This window comes from Nicotiana tabacum, chromosome 6 (genome assembly GCF_000715075.1).
Source record: "Nicotiana tabacum cultivar K326 chromosome 6, ASM71507v2, whole genome shotgun sequence".
Taxonomy (NCBI): Eukaryota; Viridiplantae; Streptophyta; class Magnoliopsida; order Solanales; family Solanaceae; genus Nicotiana; species Nicotiana tabacum.
In genome coordinates, this window is record NC_134085.1 from 200,720,788 (window position 1) to 200,738,135 (window position 17,348).

Here is a 17,348-nt window from a genome sequence, read left to right on the forward strand (position 1 = left end):
AAAAGCGGACTCGGAGTTATGTGCCCGAAGTCATCCTATCACTCAACGACGAAGTAGTGGAGGGCATTTCTCAGCCGCACAACGATGCCCTGGTAATTTCTATTTTGTTAATAAAATTCAAGTTAAATGTGTTCTAGTGGATCCATGTAGCTCAGCAAACATAATCAGATCGAGGGTCGTAGAGCAGCTCGGCCTGTAGGACCAAATTGTGCCTGCATCTCAGGTCATAAATGACTTCAACATGGCAAGCGAAACAATGAAGGGGGAGATAATCCTACCAGTAAACGTGGTCGGGACCATCCAAGATACAAAATTCCATTTCATCGAAGGCGACATGAGATATAATGCACTCCTCAGAAGGCTATGGATCCACAACATGAGGGAAGTACCATTGACCCTTCATCAATGATGAAATTCCAGACAATGAATGGTGTGAAAACAGTTTACGGGGAATAACACACTGCAAAGAAAATGTTTGCAGTCGATGAGGTGACGTCGATATCAGCACTTTCAACTTCAAAAAAATTGGGTAAAGATAAGCAGATAGCCAAATAGCAATCACCGTCCCTAGCCTCGACCGAATCGGAGAAATATGTAATCGAAGAAGAAGAAGAGGATTTCCTTACTCCTCGAACTTTCATCGTTCCCGAAGAATCGGACGCAACCAAGTTAACGATCGAGGAGCTAGAACAAGACATACTAATCGAGTACATGCCGAGCGAAAGGTATACCTAGGGACGGGGCTAACCCCCGAACTCAGGAAAAAACTCATTTAATTTTTTATCGATAACACGAATTGTTTTGCTTGGTCCCACTTACACATGACAGGGATCCTACCGAAAATAATAACACACCGCCTAAGCCTCGACCCCAAATTCAAACCGATGAAGCAAAAAAAGGCCCCAGTCCGAGGTGAAGCATGCATTCATAAAGGATGAGGTAACTAAACTTCTTAAAATAGGGTCCATTCGGGAGGTAAAATATACCGAATGGTTAGCCAACGTAGTTGTAGTACATAAAAAATGGAACAAACTTAGAATGTGTGTAGATTACAAGGATTTGAACAAGGCATACCTTAAAAACTCTTTTCCACTACCTAACATCATTCGCATAATCGAGGCCACGACTGGCCACGAGATCCTTACCTTTCTCGATGCCTATTCCGGGTACAATCAAATTCAGATGAACCCGGAAGACCAGGAGAAGACCTCGTTTATCACTAAGTATGGAACATACTATTACAATGTAATGCCCTTCGGGCTAAAAAAACCAGGAGCTACTACCAACACCTAATTAATAAAATGTTTGAGGAACAAATAGGTAAATCAGTGAAAGTTTACATTGACGATATGTTGGTTAATTCCCTGCGCGTAGAGGACCATTTAACTCATTTGCAGGAAACATTCGAAATCTTGAGGAAGTATAACATGAAGCTTAACCCAGAAAAATGTGCCTCGGGGTCGGCTCGGGCAAGTTCCTCGGCTTTATGGTATCAAATCGAGGAATTAAAATCAACCCTGACAAGATCAAGGCCATCGAGGATATCACTATCATGGACAATGTGAAAGTTGTACAAAGGCTAACTGGATGGATAGCCGCCTTGGGCCGATTCATTTCCAGGTCGTCAGATCGAAGCCACGGGTTCTTTTCCTTGCTCAAAAAGAAAAATGATTTCACATGGACCATGGAATGTCAACAAGCATTGGAGGAATTGAAGCGGTACTTATCGAGCCCACCTATGCTCCACACTTCAAAGGCATGTGAGAAGCTATACTTATACTTGGATGTGTCCGAAATAGCGGTAAGTAGTGTACTAGTTCGAGAAGAGCAAGGTATGCAGTTTTCTGTTTATTATGTAAGTCGAACCTTAGGAGATACTGAAACTAGGTATCCACACTTAGAGAAGTTCGCACTTGCACTAATAAGCGCGTCTAGAAAATTAAAGCCATATTTCCAGTGTCACCCCATATGTGTGTTAACCACGTATCCTCTCTAAAATGTTTTGCACAAGCCCGAGTTATCGGGCCGATTGGCCAAATAGGCCGTCAAACTTGGCAGGTACGATATCGAATATCAACCCCGAACAGCCATCAAGTCTCAGATCTTAACTGACTTTGTGCCAATTTTTCACCAACCCTCATACCCGAAGTGGAGAAGGAACTTATACTAAAATCGGGTACATCATCGGAGTATAGACCCTTTCACTGACGGTGCCTCGAATGTGAGAGGGTCCGGGCTTGGCATTATTTTGAAGCCACCTACAGGTAACACTATTAGATAATCTATCAAAACTTCTAGGTTTACTAATAATGAGGCCGAGTATAAGGCCATGATTGTAGGTCTCAAACTAGCCAAAAGCTTGGGGGAGGAAGTAGTTGAAGCCAAGTGCGATTCTTTATTGGTGGTGAACCAAGTAAACAAAAGTTTCAAAGTTCGAGAGGATATGATGCAAAGGTATTTGGACAAGCTACAGGTAACCTTGCACCGCTTTAAGGAATGGACTTTAGATCATGTTACTCAAAAACAAAATAGTGAGGCCAATGCACTTAAAAACTTGGGGTCATTAGTCGAAGAAGATGATATTATCCTGGGGACTGTTGTCTAGTTATCGAGATCTGTGGTTGGGGAGGGTCATGCCGAGATAAATTCTACAAGTTTGAGGATTGGAGGAATAAGTATGTTGAATATCTACAAAATGGGAAGCTCCCATCGGACCATAAAAAATCAAGGGCTTTACGAACCAAGGCTACTCGGTTTACATTGGATGAAGACGGAATATTATACAGAAGGACGTTCGATGGGCCACTGGCGGTATGTTTAGGGTCGGGGGACACCGATTATGTTTTACGAGAGATCCGTGAAGGCACTTGTGGAAACCACTCTGGTGCCGAGTCTTTGATTTGTAAAAATGTTAGAGGGGGATATTACTGGGATAGCAAGGAAAAGACACTAAGAAGTTCGTTAAGAAATGTAATAAATGTCAAAGGTTTGCACCGATGATTCATCAGCCCAGAGAGCAACTTCATTCAGTTCTGTCCCCATGGCCTTTCATGAAATGGGGAATGGACATCGTCGGCCCTCTACCAATGGCCCCAGATAAAGCTAAGTTTAATTTGTTTATGACTGACTAATTTTCTAAATAGGTGGAAGCACAGGCCTTCGAGAAGGTTAGGGAAAAAGAAGTTATAGACTTCATCTGGGACCACATCGTGTATCGATCCGGGATACCTACCAAAATCGTATGCGACAACAGAAAGCTATTCATCGGCAATAAGGTAACGGAGTTCCTCAAAGCATACAAAATCAAAAGGATCTAATCAACACCATATCACCCGAGCAGAAACGCACAGGCCGAATTAACAAACAAAACTATCATTCAGAACTTGAAGAAAAGGTTGAACAACGCTAGAGGAAAATGGAGAGAAATTCTACTCGAAGTTCTTTGGGCATATCGAACGACATTGAAGTCCAGCATGGGGCCAACCCCATTCTCTTTAGTATATGGCACTGAGGCCTTGATTCCAATTGAGGTCGGGGAGTCCAGTGCCATATTTCGACATGCATCAGAGGAATCAAATCACGAAGCTATGAATAATAGCCTCGAGTTATTAGATGAAAAACGGGAAGTTGCACTTGTTCGGTTGGCTGCATGGAAGCAAAGAATCGAGATATATTATAACAAAAGGACCAACCTTCGACACTTCGGAATCGGGGACTTAGTCCTAAGAAAAGTCACCCTCAATACTCGAGACCCGAATGAAGGGAAACGAGGCCCAAATTGGGAAGGACCATATCAAGTCATCAGAAAAAGATCCTACAAACTTGGCACGATGGGAGGCGAACAATTGCCAGACAATTTGTATATATCACTACTCAAACGATATTATTGCTAAGGTATGACCCTCTCCTCTTTTCCATTTGTATTTAAGACAAACTCATTGCAGATGTTCGATCGAAAACGTCGAGGGCACCCTTCTACACGAAAACCTTAGGTTTTAAAGCACGCATTGCACTCTTTTTCCCTTAGATACGGTTTTATCCCAAATGGGTTTTTTCGGCGAGGTTCTTAACGAGGAAACAACTATGTGCTACCTAATAAGAATTCAACAGTATCCAAGGCTTCTTTTTAATCAACCTTGAATACTGGGGGGCATCACCCTCGAAGGCTATATTTTCGAGAAAAATACTTCACGCCAAAGAGGGCCTTGATAGGAAAACTTTGTAATGGTCCAAACGGTCAGATGAACCGTGTCCATATAGAATAGTCGAGCCCCGATGGCAAAACATGTACACATGTATGAATTATTCAAAGAAGCATTCTTTCTATATCAAACGCTTTGTGTCTCAATGAAGTTCACTACTATACAAGCTCCATACTTGCGATTTTGTGAGAAACGACTCAAGGGTCAAAACAAAAATACACCTCGAATACTCTGGGACTATCATCGACAATCAACACATTCGAGTTGTTTAAACTCGAATTCATAAGAACTCATAGAGGCATCCCTCGACGTAAAGGCCAAGGCCATAATACTCCGGGCCTAACATTTATAACAAATTCGAAATGCTAACAGAAAATAAGTCCAAGAGACACATCCGAAGGCTACGACCATATTAAAGGCTACGATCAAAATAACACGGCTCGAAGACGTCCGAATCCCGCAATAAAAATAAGCCTTCGAATTCTATGAAAACCGGTTAATAAAGGCTACCCTTGGAAAAATGATCAAAGAGATCCGATAAAATCAGCCCTCGAAAAACCTTAAAAGGTATCGAATTATTCAAATACAGTCTTGTGCTGAGGCACAAAAAACAAAAGGGTTCCAATCGAGACTAAACCCTCAAAAAACCTAATGGGTAAAAAATCGATGCCAAGGCATAAAGAAGTTTTTACTAAGTCTTTTAAGCCGAAAAGGGAAGATAATAGCCATCTTTCAAAGGCCATATCGGCTCAACCTAAAAGAACCTAAGGGCCAAAACATGTAGAGTTCGAGACCTTGTTCTCACTCAACTCAGACCTAAGGGTCCCACCATCCCGAGCTCACATCAAATTGACTTAAACATAGCTCGAGGATTCATCAAAAACCCATAAGAGGTATTCTATTATAAGTTCAAAGATTGCCCATTGATTACTATAAAACCTAAGGGTTTGTTTTACTCTGAGTCCGAGATAGTGCTCACTCGATTATTGAAGTTATAACATCAAAAAATTTCACAAAACAAAAACGAAGCAGACTCTACAATAAATTGGGTATGGAGCAGAAAGAAAAGTAATTCTTTATATACATAAAAGGTATTTACAATGCCCATAAGGAGCCTTACACAAAAAATGAAAAACAAAATCCTTAGGGTCAAGTCTACTTTGGGAGCCTCATCGTTGGGAGCCACGACTTCGAGGACCTCCACCTCGGGGACTTCATCATCATCTCCTCCGCTCTCGGAGTCACTAGCAGAGTCTTCATCATCGGAGAGTAATGCGGTAGCCTCGTCCTCCAAAGTTTTTGCCTTTTCAATTTCTGCTGAGACGTCAAATCCTCGAGAGTTTCCCTACGAGATTATCGCCTGTCATGATCGATAGCACACGAAAATTTGACTTCAGCGGCAATAGTGATCTCATGTGCCCAAATATTGGCAACCTCGGTATCAGCTTGATAAAAGGCCACAAACACTTTTGCCTCAGCTTTAGCCTTTGCAAGCTCGGCGACTGATTTAGCTTCGAGCTCCTCAATCTTTTGGCTCCGGGCCAAGCTTTCCCCCTTTACATTTTGATGTTGGCATTCAATCGAAGTCAGCTGGGCCCGAAACATGTCTTTCTCCGAGGCGAGAAGATCCATATGTTGTTTCCACCCTAGGGTCTCGACCTCTTTCGCCTTGATCTCCTCTCGAAGTTGCTCCACCAATTTGCCCTTCTGCTGGGCCTGCAAAGTCGAATTTTTAGTCACTAAGTCAGATAAACACATAACCAAATCCCAAGAAGTTTCATTACCTGCTCAATAAGCTCAGTTTGTTCTCGATGAGCCTTTATCAGTTCGACTCGAAGGTCCCTGATCTCCTCCTCTTTTTGAAAATAAAGGAGTTTAAGGATGTCCCTCTTTTTCCATGAGCTTCTTGATTTCGGCCACGTATCGGGCAAGCCTGGCTCGAGATTTAGAAAAAGCTTGTCGATGGATCGTCACAACCTTCACACAAAGAAAAGAAGTCAGACTCAAAAAAATAAGAATAAAGCACGAACATAATTATGAAGGTAGTGTAAGCACGTGATTTTTGCCCTATATGAGAATTACGCCCAAAAAAATTCAAAAATAAAATGATTTTCCTTGGTGTGCAATTTTGTGATATTTTGTGATATTTTTGAATAGTCATTTGTATTTGTCTGTGCATGTTTATTTGTTAAATTAATAAAAATACAAAAATATGTCGCATTTTGCATGCAGGATTTAATTCTACAATTGTTAGTAATTAAGTTTGTTTTACAAAAAAAAAATACAAAAATAGGCATCGTTTGCATTTTTAGCATTTAATGTCCAAATATACAATTTTATGCTTAATTATTACCTAATTGTGCGTTAATTGTTATTAGGAGTTAATTTGCGCTTTTATAACTTAATTTAGTTCTTAATAATAATTTAAGTATTTTTGTAATTTAGTTTTAGAAAAATAAAAGAAGAAAAGAGAGCGAAAATATAAAGAAAGTCGGAATTGGGCCTCTTCTTCAATTTCAAGCCACATGCCCAAAAAATGGCCCAACCTTCCCTATGACCCGGTCCATTCCAAACCGGGTCGACCCAGTCCAATACCAACAACCCAACTCCCCCTCTTCATTTTCATTTTTTCATTTTTTACAAAACAAACAAAAGAAAACCCTAAAAAAAAGCTAAGGTATCCGCCCCTCCCCCTCTCATTTGCTTCTTCTTCTCCAAACACCAACCTCCCCATAAATGGCTACCCTCCTCTTCATCACACAGCCATGGACTGCCCGCTGCCTCCGTCTCCGACCAAGCGACCACCATCGCGGCTTCATCTTCGTCATTCGACGTCAAGCTCGAGTTTGAGCTCGACGTCCATGGCTGCCTTCATCCTCAAGTCCAAATGACCAGCTGCTACATCCAGTCATCGACGACGAATGGTTCATCGACCTCCAACATCCCCGCACGTTCACTGTTTCTGCTTCATCTTCCTCGTCATGTTGCGTCATTTGCTTTACTGCTGTTGCGTCCTTTTCTCTTCGTCGTGCTGCTGTTTCTTTTCCTCCATGGTCATTGCTGCTGGCTGCTCACGTTTCCGCCATGGCTGCCGCTGCTAGTGCTTCAACTTTCTTCTTCACTGCAAGCTGCGTCTGCTTCAAAAGACTGCTTAAAACAGTCCATCGTCGAAGCTCCACCATGAAAGCCCAGCCTGTTGTTGCTGCTTTCTTCTCCAACTGCTCCCCGCGGCTTCTACTGTTGCTTTGTCTTCTTCGTTTCGTCAAAGTTCGAGGGTTTTTTTTCGTTGAGTCAAGGTCCGGTGCGTCGAGTTTTCTGTCCGAGTTTTCCATTTCCGTTCGTCGTTGGTCACTTCTGGTTAGTCGGATTTTGAGTTTTATTTTGTCCGTATTTCGTTTTGATATTCTCAAAATCTAAAATCGGTAGATGTTTGATTTTTGTTTTGTTCATGTGAAATTGTTAGTTTAATATTTGTTAGATTCGAATTGAAATTTAATTAATTATTTCTTCAATTTGTTTCATGTATTTTATGTATTTTTCAGAAATTGTTAATATTGTTAGACTCAAGTTTAAGATCATAATTGGTTCTTGTTCGATCTTGTTATTTGTCTAAAAAAAGAAGAATTTAGTTGTAGTCGGGGAGTATGTTGGTTTAATCATGTGAATCTGTCATGTTTTGTTGTTTAAAAATAGATTTAATTCATGTTCATACTTTGTTTGATTGTTCTTGAATCCGAAATTAGTATAAGTTTGATTTTTCTTATTTATTGTTTATTGTTTATGATTATTTCTTCAGCTTGCTTCATGATCTTGTTTAGTTTTAATATAGAAATTGTTGGTTGTAATGTTGTTAGATTTAATTTTAAGTTCAAATGATTATTGAATTTAGAAATCGGAATATACATGTTTGTTGGTGTTGAATCTGAAATTAGGTTTGTTTGTTGCTAAAAATATTGTTCAATCAAAATTTTAGTTGTTCTTTGTTGTTCGATTTGTGTTCATGTGATATTGTTGTTGAATTGGTTCAGAAATCATGTTCGTGTGATTTGTTGTTTGAACATTGTTAGAAATCGGTCATATTTGCTATATTTTGGTTGAAATTGATTAAGTGAAGTGTTTATAGCTGATGGGGGTAGTTTGGTAATTTGTAGTACGTTCAGGGGTAGTTTGGTAATTTCAGTAAGGGCAGAGGGGTATTTTTGGAATTTAATTTCCGAATAATTATTTATTTTAAATGTTCTTTCCATTAAAATTAAGATAATATTAAAGTAATTAAGCATGGGGACAAAATGTAATGGGGTGGGGTTTGATATAATTGTTTAATTTAATGGGGGACAAGACATAATGTAGTGGAAGGAAATATGGTAATTGTTTATGATAAGCATGGGGGACAAAATGTAATGGGGTGGGGTTGATATATTTGTTTAATTTAGTGGGATTAAAATGGGGATGAGTGGGAAGATAATGGGTTTGGTAAGAGAAAATGGGTGTTTTATTAATTAATTAAAGGGTTTGGGGATGTGATATATATAGGAGGCTTGATCAGATTTTAGAAGACACGGACAGAGATATAGAGAGAAAAAAAAGCTGAATATTTAAGAGAGAAAGAAGAATCCGAAAAATATTAAAACTTTCAAGAAAGAAAAAGAAAAAAAATACAAATAAAAAGAGCTGGAAATTAGAAGAGAGAGTAGTACACACCTGATAAATATTCTGATATACGGGTTTAGAAAAGAAGGGTTAAACATTAATTAGCCTTTCAAAAATCTGAAAATTCCCTTGGATTCTGTCCGTTGTTTGTGTTTCTGGATTTTATTTTGGTTTTCAAATCTGTCACTGGGATTTCTGTTGACTGGAGTGCTGGTTATTATTGTTGTTGATGTGTTACGTACTACGTGGCTGACTTTCTTCTTCTTACATTGGCAATATCAAGTACACAACTGTAATTTTGGCATTTTGTAAGCTGAAATGAAGAATGGAAGTTTAAATTTTTAATTTAGTTTTTTTATTAATTGCATTCAGGATATTTCATGTATTATTATTCTGTAAATCGCCGTCGTTTGGCATAATTAGGCATATTGTAGCGATGTATTAAATAGTGCTTTGCTTCAACCTGATTATTAGGTAGTATATATTTAAGCATGTTCATTACTAATTAAACTGTCAAATAATAAAAATAGAAGAAAATAACGTAAAAATGTCTTTATTAAATCAGTTTGGCAAAATTGATTAAATTCCTTATTCATAAGGGTTTTAGTATCGCCAATGTTAAGTTAATCGGAATCATGTAGCGGAATTCAGTTAAAACATGAATTAATTTTGCGAATCAAGTATTAGGACATGATTTGAATTAAAACAAGGTTAGTTAAGGTTAAATTATTTAATTTTTAGAAATACGGTTTAGTAATCAAGATTATTTCTAATTTTCAGTATTTGTAAATAATTAATTTCAATAGCTCAAGTCATCTAACAATATGATTTTAATTTACTAAGGGATAATTAGTTTTTTTTTTAAAAAAAATAATAAATTATTTGACAATTCCATGTTGTATTTATAATTATAATTTTAGTAATATTACTTTCCGTTAATATTTGTTCTAAACTATATTTAATATGTTATTTTTTTAAGTATGTAGAGATTGATTTTATATTAGTAATAATAAAAAGTAGTCATTAAAAGATATTCATAAAATAAGGGAGAATTTCGCTAAAAATAAATAAATATAAACAATACAAAATTTGCAGGGTCCTCCAATCTTTTTTTTTTTTTTTTTTTTTTTAAAAAATATTTAGATTCCGGGATGGGCCATTTAGTAAATTTCACAGTCTTACCTAATAGTTTAATAACGCGTAGTATTTTGGCGCATATTTAATAAAGTTATTTTCTTAAATACGGGTGTGCATTTATGTAACCCAAATCCCGATCTTGACGAAGCCAAAATGCTTCAACAAATCACGTGTACACTGGTTGTGACGTGGTTCGAGATGCGTTTTCACGACGTTGCAATTCTTATATAAAAGTAATAACAAGAATAATGATAAAAGCGGTTTAATGCTAAATTTGCATATAAGTTCTTAATTGTTTAAAAATCAAGTAAATAAGCCAAATATAACAGTTGAGCGACCGTGCTAGAACTACGGAATTCGGGAATGCCTAACACCTTCTCCCGAGTTAACAGAATTCCTTATCCGGATTTCTGGTGCGCAGACTGTAATATGGAGTCATTCTTTTCCTCGATTCGGGATTAAAATTGGTGACTTGGGACACCCTAAAATCTCCCAAGTGGAGACTCTGAAATAAATAAACAAATCCCGTTTCGATTGTCCTTTTATTAGAAAAAACTCCTACGCCCTTCGCGGGGACGGAAAAAGGAGGTGTGACAGCTCTGGCGACTCTGCTGGGGATGTAAACCCAGAACCACTGGTTCAGGGTTAGAAATTCAAGCTTAGATGAATTGTTATATTTGGCTTTATTTATTATCTGATCTTATTACATGTTTTGGCCTAAATGTTCAAAATGATGCTTTTTACTGCTTTGATATTATTTGAACTGTACATATAAACTGTGCCTAAACCTTCTCTTCTTACCTCCGGGGATGTGCTTACTGGTTAAGACTCCCTATTCTGTTAGTGTCATACCCTGAATAAAAGAGGCTCGGAAAGTTTCTAAGCCGGCTGGCCTTTTGGTTCCCGGAAAGGAGTTCCTTCCTCAACTCGAGTTGTCCGCTCGGGTACACTGTCTAGAACACCGACCCAGGTTTTGAACATAGAATAACGTGACTTCATGCCGGATCCCTAGTAGGAACGCTTATTTGCATCACGTTGCATTTGACTTAGGGGACTCAACACAGGGGTTGGGTCCGTCTAGGACTAGCAACCTGAAATAGAAAAGGATCATCCTGCTGCATCCTGTTTGATTTATATATTTATTTGCTTCAGATCTGCATGCTGACCGGCTTCTGAAATCATCAATTTTTAAGATAAATTGTGAAAACAAAAGAAGAAGAGAAAAATAGCAGTGTAGGGAGATAACTACTTTTTAGAAAAATAAAACCAAAAGTCCAAAAAGTATCAAAACCCTGCCAAAATTTTGAAAAATAAAAATAAAAATGTTTTGTTTTTTTTAGTTTAATTTATTTGAAAAAAAAAGAAAGGAGTCTTGTTTACAAGTTTAGTTTAGGTCTGCGCCGGTTTGATTCTCATAGGACGTGAGATATGTAGGCAACCCTCTTCGGGTCTAACCTCCCATTTTGTAAAAAAAAAATCGAAAAAATATATGTCAAAAATTTTAATTTTCTGTCACAGAGTCGGGTGATGCCGTTTTTATCAAAAGCCGAATGCTCCCAAAAGGAACGCCGGAAGGCTGACTTTGTATAAATGGCCACTTCTATCATTTTTTTTTACTCGCACAACCTTAAATTCTTCGTCCCTGAAGTGCTGAAAGGTCGTGTTCGGAAGATCTGTTTTTTTTTTAGGAAAATAATCAAATCATTTTGAGTCAAATAAATTTTCTTTTTTTTAATCATATTAATAAATGTGCAGAATGAGCACGATTCAGAATGAACCTTTTTCAATCATGAATAAAATTCCCCTCCAGTTGCGGCTATGGTGGAATGATTTAGGCAAAGAAGGGCATGACGAAATCAAGAAATATTTGAAAGGTCTCACGAGTTTTTTGGACATCAGGCCTCAAGGAGATATTATAAGAGCCCTAGTCCCTTACTGGGACCCTGCGCACAATGTCTTCCATTTCTCGAACTTTGAACTCACCCCAACTTTAGAAGAAATAGCAGGGTACATCGGCAGTACTGAGGTTCCGTTGAGGCATAAATACCTGGTTGCTCCAAGAGCTGTAGCAGTGCACCGGTTTCTGGACTCGTTAAAGATAGTCAGAACAATCCATAACCCTGATTTGGCAAAAGGTTTTTGCACTCTGAGCTTCATATACCAAAGATATGGCCACATAGGAGGATTCGACAAGCCAGAAAACAAGTTGTGCAGCAAAAGTAACCATCGAAAGTGGGACGAACATAGACGGGTTGCTTTCATGATAACCTTCTTAGGGCTTTTAATTTTCTCGAGGAAAGACGGGAATATTGGCATAAAGATAGCTGGGGTCGTCAGTACTTTGCTCACTCAAAAAGATAGCACGCTGGCACCGATGATTGTATCTGATATGTTCCGAGCTCTCACGGCCTGTAAAGCCGGAAGAAACTTTTTTGAAGGTTGTAACTTGTTGTTGCAAATGTGGATAACCGAACACCTATGTCACCGAGCCCAGTTCCTAAGCCATGGGTCTTCTGAAAAGACATGCATAGAGGAGTTCTACACTAGAATTAATGAGGCCCACCTACCTGAAGGAGTCTCGGCATGGACTTCATATTTCCGGACCCTCAACGCTAGTCAAATACAGTGGATACTGGGATGGTTACCGATTGACGAAATCATATACATGCCAGCAGCTAGACCCCATTTTCTCTTGATGGGACTTAAGAGCATTCAACCTTATGCATCGTATCGGGTTTTGAGGCAACTTGGGAGGTGTCAGATAGTGCCCAAAGATGAGGATTTAAGCACTCAGGTAATTGAGAACAGTTCCGAGGGTCAGTTTCCTGAAGCGAGGGTCCGCCAGATTTGGAGCCAATGTCAATACTTAGAGGCAAATACTTGTGTGTTGAATCAAGCAAGAGGGGAAGTTTCACCTGGATATCAGGCTTGGTACAAAGGGGAAATGTCGTCTGGAAGGCCGGCTAAAAGACCTCACCTTCAAGAGTTTGCCAAGGCTTCACAAGAACATTGGGACCGGTTGGCCAAAGAGCGGGAATATCTTGCCGAAATAGGCAAACTGAAACAACAGATTAAGGATCTAAAATTTAAGAACAAAGTGCAGGTTGCTGCCGACAAGGGAAAAAAGAACAGATTAACCAGAGAAAGCGAGAACCTCAAAGCTCAGATCCGGAGGATGAAAATGGATGCCAACAACCAGCTGAGAAGCCGGGCTGATACGAGGTTGATAGCAGAGTTGAGGAGTCAGGTCAGCAAAAGCCGAGAAAACTTGGAGGGATCTGAGGCTTTTATAGCAAGATTGCGGATCAGATGGGCAAGAGTTACAGCAGCGCGGAGAGAGCACCTATGGCAAGTGAAAAAGGACTACGAAATGAGTGTTACACCATTGAGAGAAATAAACTCCATTCTCAATAATCAGGTCCTTAAACAAGCCCGGGATGCTAGAACAGATAGGGAACGCTGCTATAAGACAATAGCCTGAATGGAAGAACAAATGGAGAGGTTCTAAGATCAGCTCATTGACAATACTCGAATATTGGGACTAAAGAATCAACGGATAGAACAGCTGTGCATAGAGAGGGATAGAATCAGGGGTAGGATCAATGAGATAGGGCGCTATATCACCACAAAGTGCCTAACATGTGAAGAGATGCCTCGTGATATCCTTTTTGCCTCAGTCATGGGTTATGTCCATCAGATCATGGAGGAATTAAAAAGCTTGCAAAGAAGCCTGGCCCCCAAGCCCGTGAAAAGGCCGAACAATGCCTCGCGGGCACCAAAATTCAAAGCTTTAATGTATCCCTAGTTCAATCTTGCACTTGTTTGTTTTTCGAGTCTGTTGTCTACCCATTTGTTCTTTTCAAACATTCTCAAAAGTATGAAGTCTGTATTTTTTTTTATGGCTTGTAACAACATTATTTTGAGTAATAAAAAAAAATTCTTTATGACACGAACTACGCTTGGTCTGATTCGTGCGGGGTCACGATACGTAGGCAATCTCTATAGGATTCGACCGTAATTATGAAAAAATTAAAAAAAAAAATTTATCTATCAGAACAAAATAAGCCGGGATGATTCATGCGGTCAGAGCAAAAGCATGTTAGAAATGATTAACTGCCTAAGAGCATTGCATCTCCCAACGTGCAATTATAATATTTGTTAAGACTCTAACACTGACAAGTTTGTTGTTGTACCAATCATATCAGTTAGTTTGTTAGAGCGTACTGGCATCATACCATTATCAAACAAGATCAAAAGGTCATATACCAGAAAGCATGACTGGGTCAGACAACAGCGTTGAGTCGGAAAAGACAGCCAATCAGTTGCTGAAGGAAGCCCTGGAAAAAATGGAAAAAATGAGGCTGGAAATGAATGAAATGCAGATAGCCTTAGCTAGAGCCCAGAAGGGGCAGGAACTACCCGTTGCTCCTACCCTCCAACCAGTACACACGCCGGAATACCCCTCTCCCCGTCCTTCAACAAGTTTCCCAAGCTATCACTATTATCAGGGAAGAGAGGCTTATGATTCCCAAGCTCCACCACCCACTCATAACCCTCCTCCACCAAATGTTCCCGTCTTTGTGGCACCTCCCCCAGCCCCATTGCACATATCATCCAGTGAGCCATTGTTTCAGGCTCACGACACACAATATTACCCCCCTGAACTCACATTCAAAGCACCCGAGCCACATACCTATAATCCCCACTTTGAGGTCCCGACGGAGATTGAAAAGCCGGCTAAGAGCCCAGAGCAGGATGAGGTGATGCGGAAATTTAAAAGCCTAGAGCAGTCCTTCAGGAACATACACGGGTTAGGCAATCAGGTCAGCGTGGCCTACAAGGATCTATGCCATTTCCCTGACGTTCAATTACCAGCAGGGTTCAAGATGCCCAAGTTCGATTTGTACGAAGGGCATGGCGATCCTATGGCGCATCTACGGGGTTTTTGTAGCAAAATGAGGGGAACAGGGGGCAAAGATGAGCTATTGATAGCTTACTTTGGCCAGAGTTTGAGCGGGTCGACATTAGAGTGGTATACAAGACAAGATCCGAGCAGGTGGTACACCTGGGATGACTTGGCACAGGCTTTCGCAGGACATTTCCAATACAACCTTGAGATAGTCCCAGACCGTCTCACATTGCTAAATCTTGAGAAGAAACCCAGATAGAGCTTCCGGGAATTTGGGTTCCGATGGAGAGAACATGCACCCAGAGTTGATCCCCCAATGAGAGAGGGAGAAATGGTGGATTACTTTCTACAAACTCTCGAGCCAACTTACTTTGGTCACTTGGTGACGTCAGTTGGCAAATCATTCAATGAAGTGGTGAAAATGGGAGGTATGATAGAAGAGGGACTTAAGTCCAATAAGATCCTGAGTTACTCGGCAATTAAGGCAACAACTCAGGCCATTCAGAGCGGCACGGGAGGTGCGCTCGGAAAGAAAAGGAGAGAGGAGGTCACGACAATAGAGGCCGACAATTGGTCCAGATCTAGAGGTCCTTCCCCTCATTACCAACCCAGACCCCATCGTCTAAACTACCCACACATTCCAAATTACCCTCCACAATCCTACTACCCACCACAAGAACAACATTTCACCGTCCATCAAGCCCAGACATACACCCAACCTCCGGTTCGCCCACAATGGCGCGCGTCGGCTCCCCACAATACATACCCACCTCCACATAACACCTACCCACCACCACAAAACACCTATCCACCGCCAAGAGCCTATAGGAACCCTCCAGGGATGGGTTTCAGGGGAAAGCCGGCCTCTAGAAATGAAAGATTGCAGAGGCAAAGAACTTTTACTGAGTTGGGGGAAACCTATATTGCCTTGTTCCACAAATTGAGGCAGTTGGGTTTATTAAATCCTGTTGAGCCTAGATTGCCAAATCCCTTACCCCAAAATATGGATCACTCTGTAAGATGTGAATATTGTTCGGGAGCTCCCGGACATGATACCGAGAAATGTTGGAGGCTGAAACATGCGATACAAGATCTTATTGATACCAACAAGATCGAGGTACAGGCCCCGGAGGCACCCAACATTAACCAGAACCCATTTCCAAAGCACCCCGAAGCCCACATGATCGAGCTTATGCACGAAGGAGGGGAGCCGAAGAAACCCTCACAGACAGTGATGATGATCCGTGCCACTCCGAAAGAAAAATCGATCGATGAGGAAGCAGGGGTACAGTTGAAGGGGGAAGATGTCAAGCCAGTGGTAATATTGGGGAAGAATCCATCTGCCGCTACAAGGAAACCAGAACCAACCAAGTTGGTAATAACGGGAGAATCATCTGCACCCGTGGTTGTTGTGAAGGGGGTCTGCAGGGAACCGGTCATCATAAAGCCAGTAGTCCAAACACCAGTGATTGATAGCAAGGCCGTGCCTTGGAAGTACGAGAAGGCAGTGGTGATGTACAAGGGACAACAAGTGGAGGAGAATAGTTGTGAGGCGCAGGGACTGACTCGATCAGGACGGTGTTTTGCTCCGGCGGAGTTGAGAAGACCCAATCCAGCTGCAACAAAGAAACCTGTGTCAGAAGAAGAAGCTGAGGAATTCTTAAAGAAAATGAAAGTGCAGGATTACTCCATGGTCGAACATTTGAAGAAAACACCGGCCCAGATCTCGCTGCTATCATTACTAATCCATTCGGATGAACATCGTCGGGCCCTGATGAAGATACTGAATGAAGCTCATGTGCCCAACGAGATTTCTGTAAATCACCTGGAAACGATTGCCAACAAAATTTTTGAGGTGAACAGGGTAACATTTTCAGATGATGATCTGCCAGTGGAGGGCACGGAGCATAATAAAGCTCTCTACCTAACTGTCAAATGTGAAGATTCGGCAGTTACTCGGGCATTGGTGGATAACGGCTCAAGTGCCAATATTTGTCCATTATCCACCCTGAACCAGTTGAAGATCGACCACGGAAGAATCCATAAGAATAGCATTTGCGTCCGAGGATTTGACGGAAATGGAACAGCCACCGTGGGGGATATTGTACTTGAGTTGACCATCGGTCCAGTCCAGTTTACCATGGAATTCCAGGTATTAGATGCTGCGGTATCTTATAACCTTCTGTTGGGACGACCGTGGATCCATGCAGCCAAAGCAGTGCCATCCACATTGCATCAGATGGTCAAGTTCGAGTGGGATAGACAAGAGGTCGTGTTGCACGGCGAGGACACTGCGTGCACCATAGGAGGCGCCATTGTACCCTTCATAGAGACCAATGATGACAAAGGTCCCCGGGTCTACTAGATTTTTGATGCAGTGTCGGCAAACAAGATCCCCGAGGGTGAAATCATTCAGCACCCTAGGGTAGCTTCCGCAACGGTCGTGATGG